We start from the raw sequence: 14,252 nt of genomic DNA, 5'->3' as shown, positions 1-14,252 counted from the left end.
TTTTGGTGTTTTCTCGGTGAATGACAAGTAGTCTTCATGAACAGCAGAAGGAACATTCAAACCAACAACTGAGCGTTAGAATCAAGTTCAGGCCAGCTGCTGTTCTGCTTCTGTAGCTCCATACAGTCTCTCATTGACGACTTCTTCCATCTGGATCTCTGAAAATGTGAATTGTGTTTCTGGGGTCCACTAGAAACTTTATTTTTTTAACTTCTGCAACACAACCAGGAAACGTCTGTTATGAGATTCTGAGTTACTTAAGAACTCCTCTTTAAGTCATCTGCTGCATCTCCAGATTAGAGAAGAGCTCTTATCTGACTCAAATGATGATGCAAATTTATGATTAGAAAACAGTAAGCTAATATTATTCCATCACTGTTCATTCTATTTTAAAACGGAGCCACTTTTATCGAGTGAAGTACAGTTCATGTGCAGCTATGTGTGACAGACAGCCAGTGACAAGATGTTGTGAACCATTCTTTAATATGCAGTATAATTACACAGAACATTAGCATTCCTTTATAAATAAATAAAATATGGCCACCATTCTGTCAAAAGCCTGGTTGCCAGCCTGCAGGGGGCCTGGTGCATATCTGATGTTTACATAGTATGATAGTAATACCAGACCTGTATATGTGAATCTGCATACTGTAAGTGCATGTATGTGTGTGTGTTTGTGCGTGCATGTAGGTGCAACCACTTGTGTGTTTGTGCGTGCATGTAGGTGCAACCACTTGTGTGTTCGCACGTGCACACAGCTGTTATATAGTGGAGCCACAGCGGTGTGGGTCACGATGGGCTAAGCGTTCCAAAGAGAGGAAATGAAGACAAATGAACAGAGAGGAGCTAAACACTCTCCCAGTCAGCTCCATATTACTTATCCTCCGTGCCTCCCGTGCCTCCCATCCCTCCTCCTCCTCCTTTTTTCCCTCTTCCCTTCCTCTCCCTGAGAAAATATTACAAAGCCACACACAAAGACTCCCGGCTCAGTAATGAAAAGCGCAAAAGCATGGCACTTTTTGTGCTACTTTCGCGTCACCGGCAATTAATTCCACAGCGGCGGCTGGTGGGGGGGCCTGTGGTGCAATAATACTAACGCTAAAACCAGCAGTGCATGGAGGCCGCCTATAAATTTAAATCTATGTCAGGCACTTTTTCCCTCTCTATCCCTTACATTTACTCATCCACTCCTACTGTGTGTGTGTGTGTGTGTGTGTACATTATTTGAGCTCATGGCCTCCGAGGCACCTCCAGAGAAAAAAGTTTGGGGTGATGGATAGGCAGCCAACACTGCACTTTGATTTTCTGAAAATAACACAATCATATGCTACATTCACCTTTCAGGGCTATTAACACAGAGAGAGATAGAGAGAGAGAGAGAAAGAGAGAGAGGCTGTGATCAACGTGTGTGTAAGGGTGTGTGCTTGTGCGACAGCGATGGTGACAGGGTTTAAAATGAGCCGGGCTGATGTTCTGAAATACAGCTGGCTTTCTAATAGGCTCCATTTTGCCTCTTTACTCTCTCTTTTTGGACTTGACGGTAACAAGTAAACCAAGGAGGAGGTCACTTTTTTTACAATGACATCCACCAGTTCCCCCTTTTTTATTTTCCATCTGGTTGGCTGGGAGGGAAGCTAGTGAAAGAGAGAGAGGGGAGGAGAAAAAGAAAATGAAGTGATTTGTGGCCGTATCGATCGACAGGTCAGGCCTATTGATCAGAGAGTGGAGAGAGATGGAGAGATGGGAGGAGGAGGAGGTGATGGGAAGGGAGGAGGGGAGGTGAATGATGGAGTACTTTGTATGGGCAGGAGAGCGAGTTAAGGGGGGGTACCCCCCATGAATGGCAGGAGGCCCATGAGGTTCATTATGGATGGGTGCAAAACTAGGGCACCCATGGCTCAGCCGGCTCGGGCGTCTCCCTCGTGGAGCTGCTTTCATCAACTCCTCATGATGGGGAATAGCTCCACGCTCAATATTTCCTGCAGGAGATTTTCAGCAGGGCACATCAATATTAATCTATAGGCTTCAGGGGATGATGATGCCCTTTAACTCCTGGATCTCAAATTCACTTCTAAATTGAGACATCAAGAAAGATCCCCTGTCCTAATTTCACTTTCCCCATATGGTGGCACCAATACCGACTTGCGAAAGGCTAGTTGGCTCCATTTCTATATTAAATGCAATTCAGCTGTTTCTTTAACCCACAAAATCAGTAGTTTTTTCTCCATCCTATCTTGAATTCCCTTCAGTGACAATGGCAATGAGTCGTCGGACACCTCATCGCGATTAGGCATAGCAACGAGGAGCATATGGAGGAGGCCGCCTCCCTTTTATCCAGTGCAGACCAGCTCAGCACTTGAGAGCTGCCGCTTCCTGGCTTGCCTTCCAAGCTCTCCCCAGGTTGTCTCTGAGACTCATCCTGCTGCCATCTGCCACTGACTTGGGCTTCCTCCAGAAATCCAAGGGAAAAAAACGGAGCACCCTCTTCTCCCCAAAGTGGGAGCCAGCATGGAGGCCTAGATTCCTGCCCAGCTCTTTACTTGAAGGGAAATTGCTGCCTCCCGCTTCATAATAATAAATAAATAACAATAATAACTGTACTTATATAGCACTTATTAACAGAGTTTTTTTGACAGAAGTGGAATATTCAGACTGAAAAATAATAACAGAAAGCCGAACAAAGGCAAGATAAATTCAGAGAAGCTTTAGCCCCCTCTGGCAAGAGCGACCAGTAACACTGAATTCTGGTCATATGGGAATAACTGAGGGAATGATTTGACGGTTCAAAGAAATTAATGGAAACAGTCAGATGTAAAAATATTCAAATACCAAAACCTTCAACTACCATATATATAGTGAATAATTTAAGACATATTTTGAAGCAAAAAGAGCATTCCATTGTGTATTTGAGAGAAAAATCCTGCAGCTGTTTTCTTTGTCATTAAGTCTGAGTGCAAAATAACTTGGGTGCTGAAAATGGTTCATTTTAGTTCATATGAAATGACAAGCATAACTTCCTACTTTATTACCAGCGCTGGTGTTGAGGAAATTCAGTGATACAAGGTCATCAGGCCTGCAAATAGTATTTACCATCTGAAAGCTGACATGAATATCATCTTCACATCTTATCCTTCCCCATAACACATTAATGCAGAAAAGACTAACTGCTGTTCCTTGGGCTCTTTTGCTTTGCTCACTGTTGAGGGACATTAACTATAGTCATCCATAGCTTGCTGTTGAAAATAGATCAAACTATAAAGCATTTGTTATCACACTGTTCTTGTTTTAACCCATCATGTTCACTTGAAATATGTTCAACAAGACTTTCGGTGTCAGTAAGACAGATGTGTCAGACACAATCAGCCTCTACAGCCTTCACCCTGCCAGAGGGATCCATTTCAGTTAAACATAATACAACTTTATTAAATCTTAAGGTAATTTCTCAATCATAACATTAACAGCCAACAACTCAATATGGCACTGCAGCTTAACAGAAATATCTACACAGTGAACATAAGGCATGATGCACTGAATGGAGTAAACATCTTTCTACCCCGAAGGAACGTTGAAATTGGAGGATTTGGAAAAAGAAAAAGAAAAACTTGGATTGTATACAATGTTTAGTGTTTTAAAAAAAGTCATCATTATAGAAAGTCTTTGACAGGAGATAAACTTCAGCCACTGGCTTGAAGGCCAAAGGTCCACCCTCTAAAGGAAACACTATTTACTGCGTTGGTGTTGAACCTTGACATGGAGCTTAAATAATACCCATCAGAATCCTCTAATATGAAGGTTATACCACGGGATATACTGGGCTGAACTTTACAGTCCAGTATTGATTTGAAATTCAAGTGTATGCAAGTGTAATCTTTGACTGAAATGAGCTACTGACTGGGGATTGTTTGGAGTTTCAAACTGTAGAGGCAGTTAATGTCCAGACAGAGCTTTTTTTAAACAAAGAACACTAAAGAAAATCTCAACTCCAACCAGTTATGAAGTGTTTGCTGTTAGGAGGAAGGTCCCAAAGTTTGCCTCACATTATTATACAGTATAAAGCCAGAAAAAACACTCATCTATGTGGGTTATTTTACACATTTGGTTGTATGAAAAACCTAAGATCTGGATTTTACCTGTCATAGATCTTATAAATCCTCAAAAACTTGCTTATTAAAAACTAATTTTGAGTGGGGAGTCATAGGAGAAGCCACTATCTTTCTCCGTATCGGGTATTTGGCATCTGCTGTGATGTGACACCGACTGACTCTGTGCGAAACTGGTATTTTTTTCTGTTTTCTGTTGGAAACTGGAGTGTTGAGTAGTGGAAATGATGCAGAGAGAATGTGTCTGAAACCCCATGCTGTGGTAGCAGTGACAGAGAGTCAAGTTTTACTCTCTGCTACTCCTACTCAGACACACCGACACTCACTTTAAATGTATGAAGTGAGAGGAATTGCAACTCTGATGAAACATTTGATGACGCTGATGAGAGACGGAGTGAAAGCGAGCGGAGTGTGTGAACAAGAGAGTAGAAGTCAGGCGTAAAGGAGATGAAATGACGTTCGGTTTCGGCACTTTGGTGGGATGTTTGTGTGTATTTTGCATGTTTGAGTGTATGCGTCACTATGTCTTTGTATCTGTTTTCAGAAAATACCGCTGTGTGTTATTGTGTGTGTGATATAAAAACCAAATCTTTGTATAAAGAGTCCAGCACAGGTCTCTGAGAGGTGACTGTGTGCTCAGACGACGAGCTCAGAGACGTGAACAAAAGAACGCTCCTCTCCTTATAATACTGGCTTAGCTGAATAATTGAATTCAGGAGCACGGAGACAGCCATGCTGGTTTTCTTCATGTATATTGCAGACCAGCAGTAATCTGTTCAGGAGGAGGATCTCTGGCTGCCTGCTGCTGAGTTTGCGGAGGAGATGTGAGGTGACAGAATAGGGTTCTGTCACCAATGCCTCCATTATTGATAAGATTGGGCAGAAAGAAGCTTGGAGAGAGAACTGAAAGAAGGGGAATGCTGTGAAACTGAAAAGTTTGTTCATGGGAACATGCATCATGGTTTAATTCCCCATGTGACTCATTAAGCAGAGAAGGGCACAATGAATGATGGAGTTCGGGATTACATTTGCTGAAAAGCACTTGCGTTTAGCAAAGGTCTTTTAACTCTGGTGAGAGTAGGCTTGCTGTTACTTATGTGGCACATCAGTGAAAGCATCTAAACCAGCTTGTGTGTTTGATTTCTTCATAGGGGAACCATTCCCTGTAAGAACCTCTAAGGTTCATATCATTTTTGGCAAAACTTGCAGTACTACTTGCTCTACCCAGTGGTACCCAAGAATGTCAATGTACAGTTTTCTGTCCATCCATCTAACTGGTCTAAAGATCTTGACAACTATTGGCCACATGTCCCATGTTACATTGGTACATCAGCTCGTATCAAAGTTTGCACACCTTCATTTACTCCAGGTTCTCAGAGTATCTCATGTAGCAGATGGTAAATAGAGTATGCTCTGGAGTTAGAGTAAAACAATAAGACTGAAAGGTCATGGGTTCAAGCCTCTATTTAGCTCTTTTCAGCGGGTATGGCTCTAACTCTGCCAAGTTAAGGAATTCAGTTCCCTGTGTCAATTTCTTTCACTTTTTCATTCTCACAACGTCTTCTTTTTACTTCACACTCCTGTGTTTTCTGCTCATGTCCCTGCTTGATCAAGACAAACAACCAAGTGTTTTCCCCTCATATAGCCTTCCTGTATTTTTTCTCCCATAACAAGCGTGATTAGGCAGATGTTCTAAGCTGTCAAAAGCTGTCATATTTCAGGCCTGATTTATGGAGCACCTGCTATATTCCAAGACCTAAAAGATAGTGTGAATAGAATAAAAACACGTAGAAACGACTGATCATTTTGAAAGATGTGGCTACTGGCCATTTGGTTATGTATTGCAGATGGTGATGGTATTGCTGTGGTATGCATGAGGAGATATGTGGGAAGGTGTTGCTATATTGCACTGCAGAATTTAAAGTGAAGCGTAACTAATCATAACCCTTATTGAGGCTTGTATTGATCCCTTACTTAGTGTGGGAGAACACGATCTCCCGTCTTAAATTAACAGGGGTCAACACATTACCAATAAATCACAGTGTGCATAACCCATAATGAACACCAGCTTGAAATCCAGGCTGATCACGTTTCCATACCATCCACAGCACTGGGTTTGGTTTTGAAGCATATTTTGAAACCTCTCTCAACAAGGTCTCATTCTAATTGCATTGGCAATCGCTGTGTTCTCATATGGCCAAACAAAATGAACAAAAAAGGAAAACTGCTCCAGGGTCTGAAATCACTTCTCACACCCAAGTAGGTGTGGAAAATGCTTTTGCTCTATGGTTTGAATGCCAAATAAAAAGCTGAGGTGGTGCCAAAGTCTGTGGAAGGAGACAAATGGTGTGAAATGGATGTAGGTTTGCTCTAAGGAAAGTTAGCTGATGGGAGGACATTTTGATAGGTAGGCAAAAAATTCGAACCTGATTAATTAAACAAAGTCAATCGGCTTTAAACAGAATCGTCCTTTGTGACCGCTGACTAGGGCTGCATCATTAATTGAAATTGCATCACGATCTTGATTCTGTGTGATCTCATGTTATCTCATTAGCATAAGCGCCGAGATCCATTGCATCAAAACAAATAATTTCTCTATAAGCTGCATCAACACACAATCAGTCTGCATTACTACACATGACCAACTGCACACAATAAGTGGGAGGCAGGACATCTATGTCAACAAAATGCTTGTGAGAGACACTGCAGTAAAAGGCGCCGAAAGAAAAGGAGGCTTGAGAACCACAACAATGCGTCTGAGTCGTGAAAATCTGGCAGCAGTTGAGGGAGAACAAATACATTTATCCATCCTGATTTCTGACTAAACCACAGTGCCAGTACAACAAAAACAGTCTGCTATATAGAACTGTCACAAAGACGACAGGCAAAAGCACTTGTGTTTCTTTGCAAGCAAAAGGAGTGAATTAGTACAACCACCTTAAATGTCAATGTCTTCCATGGAGAGCCTCTGTAGCTGAAGCCTTAAAAAGACTACAGAGGCTAGGATTTACCTAAGTGAGCCAAACATATGGCTCTGGTCAACAGTGATTAGTGTGCTTTCTAGGCTCCAATCAATGCCTTCCTGCAACTGTTCTTCATGCTACCTTTTCCACTGGAAGTGTGGAGCAGCAGCCGAGGCAGGAGTATGAAAAATGCATAATTTAGAGGCCAAGGCTGATCTACTATGGATCACGCATGAGACTGACAGCATGTTTTTATCTGTAATAGCTTAATCATGAACAGTCAGTCTACAGAGTGTGTTTGCTTTGAGGATCCCACATGACTGAAGCAGCCTCTCCACTGCTTGAGGCTGCAGGTGGAAACATCACGAAAAAGATGTTTCCCTTCATAACCAGGAAAGACCTCACAGATTTTGGGGTTAAATCCAGCTTCAATTGAGCTGTAAATTAGCTACCACCTCAATCTTTTTTAAACAAACACACACTCCAAGTGCTGTAGAGACTTGACAAAAGATAAGATTATTATTCAATTTAGTGTTTCATGCAGTTGCTCATGAGCTGTCTGATTAGAAAAAGCAGTTTGTGCTTTCATGCTCACATTGCTTGTTATGTATGCATGAAAACAAAATGGTTTACAATTAACATTTTTCATTATAAACAAATGTGGGAGAAGGCGTGTGATCTCAATTAGGAGTAAAAAATCATCTCATTCTGACCAGAGACCTCTGACATACATACAGAAAATAAACAAAGACTTTCAGATTGTGTGGTGAAGAACTAATATTCAACAATTACAGAATGTTTAGCATTATCTGTAAAAAAAAACAAAAACAAAACAACAACAACCTAAAAACTCAAAACAGTATAAAACAAAATAAAATATTGCGATCCTGAATGCAGGTGTAAAAAAATGTACCTGAAGAAAACATATTTGCGTGTGCTCATTGTAGCCGTTGTATGGTGTTTATTTACTCTTAATACCTGTGGGACTTCATTAAAATTTAAAAAGTAACCATTGCCAAGGGAGACTGGAAATAGCAATGACAAAATCCCAGAGCAGTTGCAGCAGCAGTCACTGAGGTGACTGAGCAACAAAGTCAGCATTGAAAATATAACCATCTAAAGCTTGTTTGATTAGTTTTATATACTGATATCCTCTAACAAGCTGAACCCCCATATACTGTGTATATATAAGTAATGGTGTATTGATTTAGATACAGAGATGTAAATAAGGACATTGAACACCAGCTACTGTGCTGTCATTGGCGTTCAGACATTTCATTTCCTTTTGTTCAGAGGAACCTAGAGAAAATTGTTTCTGCATCAATTATGCCACAGCCTTCAGAGGATGTGCAGCTGGTGCAGGTTTCTTTGACTTACAGGACTGCATGAGGCACGTGTAGACACCAGGAGCAATTTGAATTGTAGGTATTTTCCTCCTACCTTTCATTATTCACTTTAACCTTCTCTCACCTCTGTTTCTCTCTTGCATTTCCAGCATTTCCTTCCAATAAAAAAAAGCTCTTCCTGCCTTTTACCCCCTATCTCCACCCACCCCACATCTTGACCCTCTCTGTATCCAACTTTATCTCTCATTCTCTGGAAAGGCGAAGTGTCTCCGCAGGTCCGGACTGTGCATGCCCAATAGAGGTTGTCGTTTGGTAAATAAGTTCATCCTGTGTGTTAGCCAGGTCAGGGCCCAGGCGCTCAGCTGTAGGAGCGTGTGTGTTGCATTCAGGAAACAGGAGCAGAGGGAAATTGATTGCCCCCCTTTATGTGAGGGAATGAGAAAATACTGTACCAGCCTACACACACACACATACAGAGACATACTCGCACACCCAAAACCGTCCATCTTCAAGCAGAGAACTAAAGGCACAGAGAAAATAAACAGATAGCTCTTACAGTTTGTTTTTGTCAATTTGTTCATTCTGGGCTGTTGCCCTGGTAAGAACAGAAAGGTTGAAAATGTAAGACAACGGAAAGTTGTTTTCTTCTTTAAAAAAAGAAGGAAAAAAATCATTTGAAAGACTCCATTCTTTCCCTCTTTCACCTTCTTTCTTCTCTTTTCATTGCACTGGTTTAAAGAAGTGATTTTCTTGTATCGAGCCGGTAAGGTGGGGTGTTCCATTGTGAGCAGATGTTTTCTTTATTTCACGCTGGGCGTTGTGTGATTTGCAGTGAGAATCAATAATTGACTGCATTAGTCCCCTGAGGGCCACTAACCAACCCATCCTCAAAAGAAAAACGACACTATAGGTCCAAAATTCAACCGGCAAAACCAACCCGTATTTACACTTCACTGGCAAATGCCATCTAGTGGCTGTGGTAAAAATAAAAAACAGAGGCTACAATTGCTGTGGGGTTTACTGTTGCCATGATGATGAAGGTTGCCTAACTTTAAGGAAGTGGTAACTTTAATCCGCACCATGTTTCAAGTGATCATTTTAACCCAAGGCGGGAATGGCTGTGGCACAGGAGGTAGAGCGGGCCATCTTCTAATCAGAAGATCAGCGTTTAGATTCTTAGCTCCTCCAGTCTTCATATTAAAGTGTCCTTGGGCAAGATACTGAAGCCCAAATTGCTCCAGATGGCTGCACCAATGGTGTGTAAATGTGTGTGAATGTTAGCTTCCCCCTGAAGAGCATGTTGGCACCCTGCATGGCAACCCCTGCCATCAGTCCATGAATAGGTGAATGTGACTTGTAGTGTAAAATCGCTTTAAGTGAAGACTAGAAAATCATTATATAAGTAGAGTCCATTGATGAACCCAAGCCATAACCTGTCTCTAACCAAGAGGTTTTTGTGCCTAGACCAGACCTTAACCACAGCGCTGTCACACTATGAAACATAATTATTTTTTAACAGTGATGTGTAATAGTTTTGGAAAGCACTGATAGAAGTGCCTGATTAGAAAACGCTCCTATGGGTCGTTCTGGAGTGCAGGTACGATCGACCTGTGTGGTTGTTTAATTATTTGGATGTGTGTAGAGATCAATAGGAGGCTTGTAGGGTTGCTTTTCCACTTAGATACGTTAGCAGCTATAACTGCTGCTCATCGTTGTGTATTCTATCTTCATTTCTTGCTTCTTCTTTTTTTTTGCAATCCATCACTTGTGGACTTCTGCACTCTGCTGTAAATAACCACATTGACGGACGAAGAAGGCAACTTCTGTGCAAATGTTAATCAACGCTACTCCGATCTATCGCTGCTCTCCCCACCTACGCAGCACACCTATAGCCTCAGCACTGAAAATTAGATTTTCAAAATTAGATTCTCACCCCAAAGCATCGAGCGGAGTAAAAGTGATAGAGGGAGCTGCACAACCGCTGCAAATAAAAACTAAACAATAATTTTAAAAGCACTGCAAGGAGTTTCATATGGAGGCATGTTTGTTTGTCTTGTACATATACACACATATATATATATATATATATACCACCTTTGTGCATGACGGAAAGTTTCCACTCCCAACCAGATGAGGCAAGCTGTTCTGTGCCGATTGCATCAACGGCTGTTGCCATAGCAACCTGTCCCCTCACTGCGAAGGTCCTCCAGCACAGCTACTCTTATAGAGAGAAGGAAAGCGAGAGGAGAGGACTGTTAAAAGCCGGCCGGTTAAGGAGCACATCTGTATTACTTAGCGTCAGCTGAAAAGAAAGGCGCCCTTTATTAGGAAGTAAGTGGAAGATGTCCCCCAGGAGTGCCAGAGCGTAATGAATTTAGACTCATTCAGCATTGATGCGATGTCGCTTCAATGCCACCGACCTGTATCTCCCACCATCAACTTCCGTTTCCTGATTTCCTGACAGTCAGTAGGTCATTAGTCAATGTTGGAGCCACCGTTTTGCCGATCTAATCTGATCACTGCACAATTGGCTTCACCTGAATGGGTGTTTCAACACATTTGCCATTTATGCGTCACTGCCTCGACTGGTCTCGGTAATTTAGCCGCTATTCTTGTCACCCATGTAAAGTTCAGGGCTGTTAATTATTCATGCACACCTTACCTTCCCTTCCCTTCCCTTTCCTCCTTTCCCCCTTCTCTCATCTCCTTTGCTCTGCAGTTGGAGCACACTGGACTGCTGCGAAATAATTCAAAAACCTACCAGGTGTTCACCCCTGTGGAGAACAGCGCTCCGTCTTAAAGTAGCTATTTTGAGTTTGTCAAGGCGATTCTGTCAAGCCTTATTGAGCCTGAATGCGTTCACGCTTGCCACAACAGTCCATTTCTCCCCTTTTTTCACGTTGTTTGGAGTAAATGCAACAAGGCAGCAAAACAATGAAACTGATAGAGCATTTCACCACAAACACGAGCTGTGGGGACATTTTCTTCGGCAAGTAGAAACTATTTCAAAGTAATAGGAACTACTGCTTCGGGGGCATATTTATTGAATTGTCTGAATCTATGTTGAAAAACGAGCAACTAGCAGAAAATGTTGCAGAGATAATATATGATGATGAAATATGTATCTTTCACCCACAGTGCAAGGAATCAATCAAATACTGTTTAAAGCTAAAAAAGCAAAGGGCTCTGTCGTCTTACTGCTAGGTCGAGTCTACATAGTCTTCATTGTTGTGTATTGGACAAAAAATATTGTATTCTTTAGCATGATAATATGCGCTTTGATCCACCGTAAAAATGTGTATAATCTCAGACCCACGCCGAATCTTGAAGCATCACAACTGGCAGTAGAATCCGTGGAAAATTGCCACCAGAGAACTACACCAGACTTTCTTTCAACTCGTAAGCCATGACATTTTTTTTTTCCCCTTGTCGTGGCTTTAATCACAACAGCACTATCCTTTTCCCTTTCATAACCCACTGACGCACTCAGAGCTTCCTCGAGGCTTTGACACCGTGCCATATTTAATGGATGAGCCGTCCAAATATGGGATGAAGTGTTACCTGGACAAGACGTTTGCCATGACAAGCGAGAAGTGGACATGCAGTCTGTTCTCCGCAATGGGATTTTCTTTCTCAGCCTCCAATTGGGGGTGGAGAAAAAAAAACCCAGCATGGAAGTGATGTTTTTTTTTCTTTTTTTCTTTTTTAACGCTGCAGGGCTGGAGGGAGATTACCTTACTACCTACACACTGGCATATACGGGCAAATATGCATACACACACTCATTTCACTGTAACTGACTTACATCCACAGTGGGAAATGCATAAGCTAAAGTGTGTACAGTTCTGGACACAAATGCACACACCTTTACAGTAACTTAAGAGCCATATTGAAAATCCAGTGTGAGGCTGCTGCAAGATGAACTGATAATACTGCAGTTTTACAACATCAATGAAACCAAACAGTAAAGCTAAATATGGTATTAACTTTCATTCGCTGTCAATAGTCAGCACAGTGTAACACCAGTGCAGTGCAGACAAACCCTCAATACCGAGAGAAGCATTTTTTTTTATATTGTCCTCTGTCATAAGCTCAGCTCAGCTGGAAGCCACATTCTCGCTTGGACATGCCAGCAGAGCAGACTTTGTTGCCCACACACACACAGACACAGACACAGACACACACACACACACACAGACACACACACACACACACACACACACACACACACACACACACACACATTTAAAATCCACGCTCAAGCACTTTCACTGTTCAAGAGTGTGAATTACAGAAACTCTCCAAAGGTCATGCTTGTTAGACCCGATGGAACAACTGTGCTGTTCTCATTATAAGTGCATCTGTTATTTGGAGTTGAGATGCGGTTAAAGCTTTCATTGTGATGTGTTATATAGAGCCACGGTGAAATGCATTTGTTTCTTCTTCAAGGCTTTAGACTACAGTAAGAGAATTTTACTTTGTGGTAATATGCCTATCTTAGTGCATAGTGCTCGGGTTCTCTTAATTGAGTGTGTATTAAAATACACACTGTATATCAAACCAGCTTTTTAACATTTAGATATCTCTGTCAAAACTGAGATGTAACTAAGAAAAGAAACTCATTTGTCAATGCTGGAGCTATTATTTAGACTGTAATCATGGAAGGGGACAATCAGCAGTTAGGGACTCAGCACGGTCCAATAAATGCTAATCCTTATGTAAAATCCCTGATCTTTATTGGCTCATCGGAACAGTTAAAAATGTACGAGGCTCTAAGACTTGTAAGACTCTTGGATGCTAGCCATCAATCACTGGGGGCAAAACAAGCCCCGAGGAACAGTGCTTAGATTTTTGGCGTTGTGACAGCTCTCACAGTTACAGGAATCATTGGACATCGCGGGCACCTTTAGAACAAAACTTATGACGATGCACATTTATTACAAAAGGAAAGAAAATAAAAAAAACACTAATTAGAACTTTTTAATGAGAATTACACACATTCAGTTGACAGTTTAGGAGGTACACCTACCTAAAAGCAGTAAATCTCAGCTTTATGAAGGCTATAATGTTTTTGTTGAGGACTGTTTTAGGGAGGTGTTTACTTAGCTTTACAGTCATTTAGGAGGCTGTTGTTTGTGTATTATATGTTGTAAATTCCATTTCTCCTCCCTAGGATTCCTATAGGGTGTACTGTAATGTTTATGGAAATGCCACCACAAATTTAGTGTCAGCCAGTGTGAGCAGTTGGCAAGGCAGCAACCAGAGGAAATAAAAGAAAGAGTAGTGTATGCACAGGGTTAGTCACCTTTAATGGAAGGGATGAAGCACTGAATTTGGATGCCTCATTCAGTTAATAACAAGAAAACTACCAAGAAACACTTACTTTACTCAATCGTGCACACATTGTTCAAAAAAGTTGATATAATGTGTGTGTATTTAAGGCAGATAACTATCCTGCTGTAGCTCTGCAAGTGACTTTTGTTGAACTTACAGAAGTAAGTATGTAAATTCATAACTACATATGTCAGTACTGTCTGAAATGAACGTCTTGTTCAGTTTAGTGTCCAAAGCATGCAACAGAAGCACGTATAACACTGCAGTTGTGTGCTATACCTGTGGGAAAAGCCTTACACCGACTTCCTGGAGATTACATTTTATTGCGTTTGTTGTCTTTGTAAGACAAGACTAACTCAGTCTCAGGGACATGTCCACAGGATCCTCGCTGTTTCATTATCATTGTTTCTGCTCTCCCACAGATCACCTGTCAATCAAACTAGGTCAGAAGCCAGCATTGTTCAAATTTAATGTTGACAAAGTTTTTGAGGCTGGTGTACTTTTCAGTC

At 41.5% G+C, this 14,252-nt stretch overlaps 1 protein-coding gene across 1 annotated transcript in view; it reads left to right on the top strand.

Moving 5' to 3' along the window:
* The window catches only part of agrn (agrin), a 162,313-nt gene that overhangs the window by 36,505 nt on the left and 111,556 nt on the right, over positions 1–14,252 (top strand). The window lies entirely within an intron of this gene.

This window comes from Scomber scombrus, chromosome 10, assembly GCF_963691925.1.
Source record: "Scomber scombrus chromosome 10, fScoSco1.1, whole genome shotgun sequence".
Classification (NCBI taxonomy): domain Eukaryota; kingdom Metazoa; phylum Chordata; class Actinopteri; order Scombriformes; family Scombridae; genus Scomber; species Scomber scombrus.
The sequence above is the reverse complement of the archived record's forward strand: the minus strand, read 5'-3'. Positions and strand labels throughout refer to the sequence as shown.